An 8752-nucleotide genomic window follows, 5' to 3' on the forward strand; every position below is an offset into this window, starting at 1 on the left:
ATTGCATTTTGAGCAGAAGTAAATTATAAACTAAGTAAAGGTAATAACACTGTATAAATAGTTATAACTAAAGGTTATTTCAATTGTGCATAATTTGATTACAAACACACACAAATTATTTTAAACAGTTGTAACATTTAATGTTTTTATCTAATAAATAAAAAGCCACTAAGTATCTAGTATGCTAATATCAAAGTATCTTTATTTCCATCAACTAGATAGCTTTAAAATCCTATGATTTTTTTTCACAAACTGTGGTTGTCTATTAAAGAACTATTAAAAAACAAAAGAATATCACAAAATACTTTATCTATTAATTGTCATGGTCATTTGTTGTCTTTCTTGTTTTAGCCAGAAACAATACCTACTTTTTAGTTCCATAAATGTCTGTTCTAGTATATATTTGGAGGACTGTACCTAAGGAATTCAGTTACCTTTACATTTTCAACATGTATTTTATCAGCAACATTAATAATAGTCATTAATTTTAACTTTAATTTGACTTTAAGCTAACTTTCTTACCTATGATGTAAATAAATGAGACACAATCTTCATATTTGTTTACTATTAACAGTACAATTGTATTTACTGCTAATTGTGGTATATTCTTGTAGGAGTATAGGAAAGAGCACCAATGACTAAAAAATTTTATGATAGAGCTTAATAATTTCAAAACTCTGCTTGCCAAGAGCCTAAGTTAATTGGAACCACATACTTTCATTTTGACCCATACCATAATATTAAAGCATCAAAATTATGATGTTAGTAATATCAGAACTCTGTGCATTTTAATCAACTGGGGACTTACAACTTGATTGTGCCACTGTTTTCTGCAATATTATAAGGCATTACTTCTGAAGTAAATTATATATTCTTTTGAGGATCTTGGGGTTTATATGAAGTACTATTCTGAAATTCCTGATAGTCATGTGTTTTTGGTGGGTTTTTTTTTTTTTTTTTTTTTGGAATTTTTTGTTGTCATTGTTTTGTTTTGTTTTGTTTTGTTTTTCAACTCAGTTTTCAGAAATACTCTTGTGGGAATTTAAGAAGTGCTTACTCCCACTCACTGAGCTGTTCCACGCTGCAGGCCAAACCATTAAAATCATCACAGTCATCTGAATACTAGACATTTGTTTCTAGAAATTAACAGCAAATTGCCAGAAAAGCTCTGAGCCAAGCTGACACTGCTGGATGGAATCCATAGGGAAGCTGTCTTTGTTTCTGCTTTAAGAAAACTTCCAATCCTCAGCTCTGAATAGTTCACTGGACTGTGAGGTCGCAGTCAGAATGGACTAGCAGACAAAATCTGGTTACAATTTGTCTAACATTCTAGCTATTGTTTGCACTTGCCCTGATGTGTGGTGGTTTAAGTAAGAATGGCCCCAGGATGCTCATCTATTTGAATGCTTCATCATTAGGGATCAGCACTACTTGGAGGGATTAGGGGATGGGTTTGCCCTCAAGGAGGAAGTGTGTCACAGGGGCTGGCCTTTGAGACTTGAATAGCTTACCCCAGGCCCAATAGCTCTCTCTTACTATTGCCTGAAGATCTGGATGTAGAACTCTCAGCTACTTCTCCAGTTCCCTCTCTGCCTGTGTGCCACCATGCTCTCCACCATAAGGATAATGGACTAGATCTCTGAAACTGTAAGCAAGCTGAAATTAAACACTTTCCTTTTTTAAGAATTGTTGTGGTCATGGTGTCTTTTCCCAGCAATAGAACAGTGACTAAGACACAACAGAACTGGAGCTCAGTGGCTTGTTTCTTGTTTATGGTGTATGAGGTGGTTTTTGTTTTTCAATTTTAAAACCTTATATTTTTACTGTTATGGGAATATTCTGTTTCACAATTCAGCATATTTTTTGAGTGTAGATTATGTTTTTTTGGATAGTATGAGTTGCTAAACTTTCAAAGGACAAAAATCATAGTCTGATAGAGCAAGAACCTCATTCTACTGGGCAGATAGTTGTCAGTAATTAGGGAATAATATGGAGTTCACACAGTAAATGAGAAATAAGAAAACTTTCTACTATTCACCCGTTTCTTCCTCTTTGACTCTTTACTACAGTTCTGATATTTTGGTACTTTCCATTACTTTTTTTATGCTTATGAACATAATCTAGTAACATAAATAAATAGCCAGCCCACTAATGATAACTAGGTAACTAACACTGGCATCTCACTACCCATTATCTCATGAAGATTCCTGTGTTAGTCTACCTGGTTATTAATAATGACCTAGGAGTTATACATATAACAACTTATTGTAAAATTATAATCAAATGAATTACTGAATTTACTCTTGAAAAATCATATGCAAAATTATATATTACTTACATATTTTATTAATACTTATAATACAATTGTATCAGTTACATCATGTGTTCTTATACAGATAAGGATACTTTGGAGAGTTTTCTGTGAAAGACAATAGAATACTTTTATTAAAATTTAATAATGATATATTTTATTTTCTTCTGATAATACACATATGAAGTCTAAAAGCATTATTAAAGAGCAGAAAAGTTCTCTATCAAGGTTAGCAACAGTTGCAAAACACCTTAAAGTTCTTTTCTAATAACATTTTTAGTCATTAGAGTTGAAATATAATTATACTGCATCTTCAGTACCAATCTACTCTTGTACATGTCTAGAAACATCTCTTTGATTTCTATCTATAGCAAATTGTGAATGTCTTCATAAGATTTTTGCAGGTCTTTGATTCTGTGTCAGTATAGATTATCAGTCAATCATAAAAATAGGAAAAGGCTTTTTAGAATTCAATGAATAAACTGTATGAATTTTGATGGAAATTTAAGAATAGTTCAAGAATAGAGTGAATGTATAAGGCTTGCCTTTCTTAACCCTATTGTATTTTGGGACTTTTAGGAGTACAATGGTGAGGAGTAGAAAGCATAAATAAGGAACTTGCCCATGTATTATGTTTGTAAGATCTACAATATTATTAATAAATATTAGGTAAATAAAACTAAAATATAAAGTTATGGCTTACAATAATAATCCTGGGCATAAACACCATTATGAAAATAATGGGAGGAACAAATGATTTTTATGGTTCTAAAAATTGAAAAAGATGAGAAATAGTAAGAAAGACAGCTAAACATCTATCTCTATTTCAGGGAATAATTGTTCTACCATCGCTGTACTACCCATTAAAGCTCTTGGCTATACTCCAGAGCTTGCCAATAATATACTGCTTCTGATAACACTATGCAATTGAGTCCCAGAACATGAAGCAATCAAGCTGGACCTGACTTGCAACTTCATTGATACTGGGTAGCTTTCTTAGAGCAAGAAGGTGCTATGGATACTTCCAGAGGAGAAAACAAGTGTCAGACTTCCCTAGCTATGAACCTCAGGAGCTAATGAACTGACTGCCAAGACGTGTTTGCGTGTGCAATAGTGAACAAATGTCATTGGAGTGACCAATCACTTTGACACCGGATTCAAAGCCTGGCCTTTGAGATGAAAGCTGCACCTTGCACCATTCTCACATCAAATGCTATGGCTCGACAGAATAGAGGCCCTAGGGCAAAATATCCACTACTATTCTGCTAAATGGAAATAGCATTAAAAATGACTTATTTCTATCTATAAAATAAAACATCTCTCAGCCCTCATTGGAGAAGGTATGTTATTTGATGCAGTGATTGACAGAGACACCTGCAGCTAATGAACTCCCAGTTTACATGAAACATATGTACCATATATTTTGTCTTTAAGACTCAGGGACGATGGAAGATAAAGGAGAGGCAAGAGGAATAAAGGAAAAAGTTGGGGAAGATAAGGAATCGATGTCTTCTGGACACAGTTCCTACTGTCCCTAGGAACTCATAGTGCTTGCCACTGCATGGGTAAGTTGCACTACTAGCTAATGAGCTATTAACATTTGTCAGCTTTAGGGAAAGAGGAAGTCAGTTTTCTCTAAGAGTGTAGTCAAACTCCAATGGCTGGGCATGTTGCTAATAATATTTGGGCAACCAAAATTGGTCATCAAATGGAAAAAGATGACGCAAAGTTGTGTAGTTAGAAAAAGCATGATGGGTTGGGATAGAGTTGTGGTAGGAGGGGTGTGAATATATTTAAACCATCATATGTAAAAATTCTCCAATATGAATGATATGACAAAGTATTCAAAAGTTGTAATTATGTGGCATAAAGATATTTCTAGTGAAGTAAACCCATATTTTGTTTTCTGTTGTTAAAAGGAGAAATATGGGGGGTGCATAATTTTTATGAAAGGCAATTTTCCCCCATTTTTTCACATTACTGCTTCAGAGACTTGTATACAAGATCTAAGTGTTTCGTTTCAAATACCAAACTTTTGTTTGTTTCAGTCAATCCAGAGAGAATCACTTTTTTAAACAAAGTTACTCCATTGGTGACCTAATTATCCATCATCCATCTGTGAGAAGATGACTCAGTTATTGAACAGGGAGTCTTCTTGTTGATCCAGTCACTTCCCAAGTGATCAACTGTTCTTAAAACAGTACTGTGAATTAAGTTCTCAGATAAGTAATATGTGGACAAAGCTTTCAATTCCAAGCAATTACCAAGTAGAAAGTGTCAGCCACTTATCACAAGGAACACTGTCTAACCTGGTTATTCAGCTGTCAAGCATCTGATATAGGCTGTCATGACTTGGAACATGAGAATAAGCTCAGGTTAGTGACTCTATGCTCGTTTTTCCACCCACTCCTGAGATCTTTGTGTCAAGTAAAGCATGTAATATTAAATGTTCATCGTTGAACAAGAGGAGAAAGGCAATATAATGGAGGCTTGAAATCAGAACTGTTGTCAAGAAATGATAACATTCACATGGGAAGGAATGAAAGATCCTATTTATACTTTTGCTTTATTACAACATTGGAACTCACAGAAAGCCACTAATATTCATTAGTCTGGGTTTTACATGTGGATTTTGACTGGACAGTTTTGAAATAACTAGTATAATTACAAAAATGGAGTAAACCTGTTTAACCAAACCTTGGCCACATAGCTAACCAGATGATAAAGAATAAGTGAGCTTGGCCATAGTTCTCAAACAAACAACAACAGAGAATGGTGATTTATTACATTAAAAAATGAAAAGAAACTTTATTTTTCTTGGCAGTTTTAGGTGTCTATATCAAAATTGGGAAATAATAATTCAATTTCAAAACATATTGAGTAAATATTACTCATTTCCTTTAATGGGTTTTCCAGTGGCCTTGTATGAAGAAGACTTTTAAAGTGTGTAGTAACAATTTCAACTGTGTAGCATTAGTTCTTCAAATTATTTCATTTTATTTCTTTATTAGAAAATAATATGCTCACTATAAATGAAAGTATTTGGCTTCATGAGTTTTTATAACACATTTCCATTTTTCTGCATTAAGAAATAATTAGCACAATTTTCATGTGTTTAAATGCTTCAGTAAAGGCACCACACACTTCAAGTTTTAAACATGTTTTTAAAAGTTTATATTAGTTCTGGAAACATTTTCCACACATTAAAATAATGACTTCCTTCTGAGTAAAAATACTTGATTGTTTTATTACCGTTTTATATTCAAATGGGTTGTATGCCGTTTTGGAGAACTCATTGCTGACAGTCAAAAATTTCAACTCATTATCAGTTTTATGCAGCCCAGTGTGCTGGAGTTTAGAAACTCTTTTACAATGATTTTTCTCTATTCTTAAGAGTAAGTAATAATTATAAATTCCTACAATGTGAAGGGCTCTAAAATCACTGTGTTCCAGCTGTAGTATTAAGAGAGTTTGTTTAATGAATCATATTTGTTGCCTATTATAAACCCGTGATGCTGGGCTACTCTAGAGTTGTCTTCATATCTGCATTGCACAGTTGTCTTCCGTGGTTCCTGCCAGTTTCAAAGACATTAATAAAGATTAGGTAATGATGAACCTTGAAATCTTTGGCAGTTGCTTTAAAATTATAATTTTATTAACCTTAAATCAACAGATTTTGGCATGGACATTTTGTTACAAGGAAAATTCAATTGTCTGCGAAATATAAACATGTATTTATTATAAACTACTTATGATTATAGTTATTTTATAGAGGTAGTTTGCATTAGAAAGACATAATATTATTCTGTTATGGTCATTATGAAATTGATGAAATTTTCTGGGTGAGGCATGGTTCTGGTTATCCTCAAAGTGAGGGCTGTCTTGTCGGAAAGAGCAGTCAGTGAGATGTCCCAGAGAGGGTTTCAATAACCAACATCTGAGTCTGTCCAAAATTCCATGTGGTAGAATAGCTCGATGGAGGAAATCCCATCATTAGTTGCAGCTTTCTGCTTCCCCACCAGGCATGGAAATTTGAAGTACGACCGGTCTGCCATTCCTCCTTAGCCTTCAAATTTTAAAGAGTGAACTTTTTCTTCTGTCTTTACTAAAAAGAGATCAGAAGTAATCCAGCAGAGTAGATTATCATTTTCAGCATTAAATACATACTCACATTTGCATAGACAGCAAAATATAAACATAACCCCTCTTGTTTTTATATATCATGCATTTTCAGAGCGATGAGGAATATCATGGTGTCATGGTGACTGCTACAGATGCACTCTTTATCATACCTTCAGACATTCATTTTGTGACTCATATAATTTCTACTTGGTACCAAGTTCATATCAGTCATATAACTATGGTTGAGTTCTTTTCACTCTTAAAAATGGTTCATTTTAGATACTTGTCAGAGAAACAGGAGGTGATGCTGACATACGAAGCTGTCCTCTCATAGCATAGCTGTGAAAGCATGGACTGTAGATTGGAGAAAGGCAGTCTAATGGAGCTGGGGGAATTATTAGACCATCCACAGCACAGCATTCAGAAGTATGTCAAAATGTCCTGTCCCAACTCTTATTTCTTCAGACTAAATATTGAAATTTCAGCATTCATTCATATGCACCCTCTGGATTTATCTCTGCTTTTTGGTTCTAAAAAATGATCTCCACTGATGCATCATGGGAGTCTGTCTAAATATAACGCCTGATAATTGGTGCATAGCATTGGAGAGATTTAATGTAAGCACAGGGATATAAGTGACACCAATAAAGCACTGTCTGTTAGAGACTTTTTATTGGTGGACATTTTGCATATCATATTACAAATAATAATTTCAAATTAAATGAAACATATATGTTTCATGGGTAAACCTAGATGTTACACTATTTTAAGTAATAAGTAAATAATTTCAAAATATGCATTTATTATATACTATAATTATAGTTATTTTAGGGTAGTAGTTTGATTTGGAAACATAAATAATATTCTGTTATACTCATTAAAAATAATGAAATGCATGACTCATCCCTTCTTCCCAGCATCTTCTGTGCCTGGAAATCCTTCCTAGCTATTGGTGGTTCAGCTCTTTATTAAATAAAAATGTGGGACACATGTAGATGTAACCAACCGTCTTATTAAATAAGAAACACAGAAACAATGTAAAAGAGAAAGCCAAAAGGCCAGAGCTCAGAGCTAAAACCTTTCCCTTACTCCTGCGGTGCTCCTACCTCTCCGAAAGAGAGCTACTTCCCGTGTGTTTGTCTTTAAATAGTCTTTCTGTTCTGCCTTCTCATTGGTTGTAAACACAAACACATGACTGCCTTGTCACTGCCTGTAAGTACAGCCCTCCAGGTTTTAAAGGCATATGTCTCCAATGCTGGCTGTATCCCTGAACATACAGAGATCTATGGGATTAAAGGCGTGTGCCACCACCGCCATGCTCTTTCTATGGCTCTAATAGCTCTGACCCCCGGGCAACTTTATTTATTAACATATAATGAAAATCACATTTCAGTACAAATAAAATACCACCATAGACACATCTTCACAGTGTACAAAAAGATTATTAACAATATGTACTCTTTTGGTCCTTCTCTTTTCTATACACAGAGCCCATATCACAGTATGACAAAAGATATAAAATGCATTAAAATATTCACCAACTTTGAGATAAACCTATAGAGGTGCCTTAAACAAGAGAACATTTTTCCATTTTACAAACTTCCACTTTTGTATATTAAAAATGTAAACAAGTAAATTATGTGATATACATATACATACATACATACATATATACATACATACATACAGCTTGAAATTAGAGAGTTAGAAACATGCTCCTATTCCCTAGAGAGTATCATTAATGCCTCGACTAACTCTGTTATTTAATTAATATCATTCCACCTTAAACAATACAGATAATACATTAAGTCACATGCCATCAGTATCTGGTTTTCCCTAGGGTTATAAGGAATTACCACAGATCTAGTGACTTCAAGTAACACAATTTTATTAAATTACCATTTTAGATGTAAAAATATTCAGAAACAGAATTATTTATAACATTTGTCCCTTGGGAAACAAGTTTTCTTGTCTTTTCAGATTGCTGGATTCTTGTTTAGATTGGGTAATTCAGTCTCAGATTCCCTGGTTGTATGTTCTTTCTACCTGGACCCCTTTTCTTCCTTAATGTAAAGATTCATGACAATACTGATCCGTCTCAACTATTCAGAATAATTTCATCACTTCAAGATGTTTACCATCTCAGAGACCCTTTTTTGTCATATCAAGTAGAGTACTCAGATTCAAGATGTTATTGAATGGCATCTTTGATGATAATTAGTTATTTTGCCTACGTCAACTGTATTGGTATTTGCTCTGCCCATGACCTTGGGCTATACGGCCCAAAGGAGGAGGTGCCTCCTGCCATTGTAAATAACC

Source organism: Peromyscus leucopus, chromosome 20 (assembly GCF_004664715.2).
Source record: "Peromyscus leucopus breed LL Stock chromosome 20, UCI_PerLeu_2.1, whole genome shotgun sequence".
NCBI classification, from domain to species: domain Eukaryota; kingdom Metazoa; phylum Chordata; class Mammalia; order Rodentia; family Cricetidae; genus Peromyscus; species Peromyscus leucopus.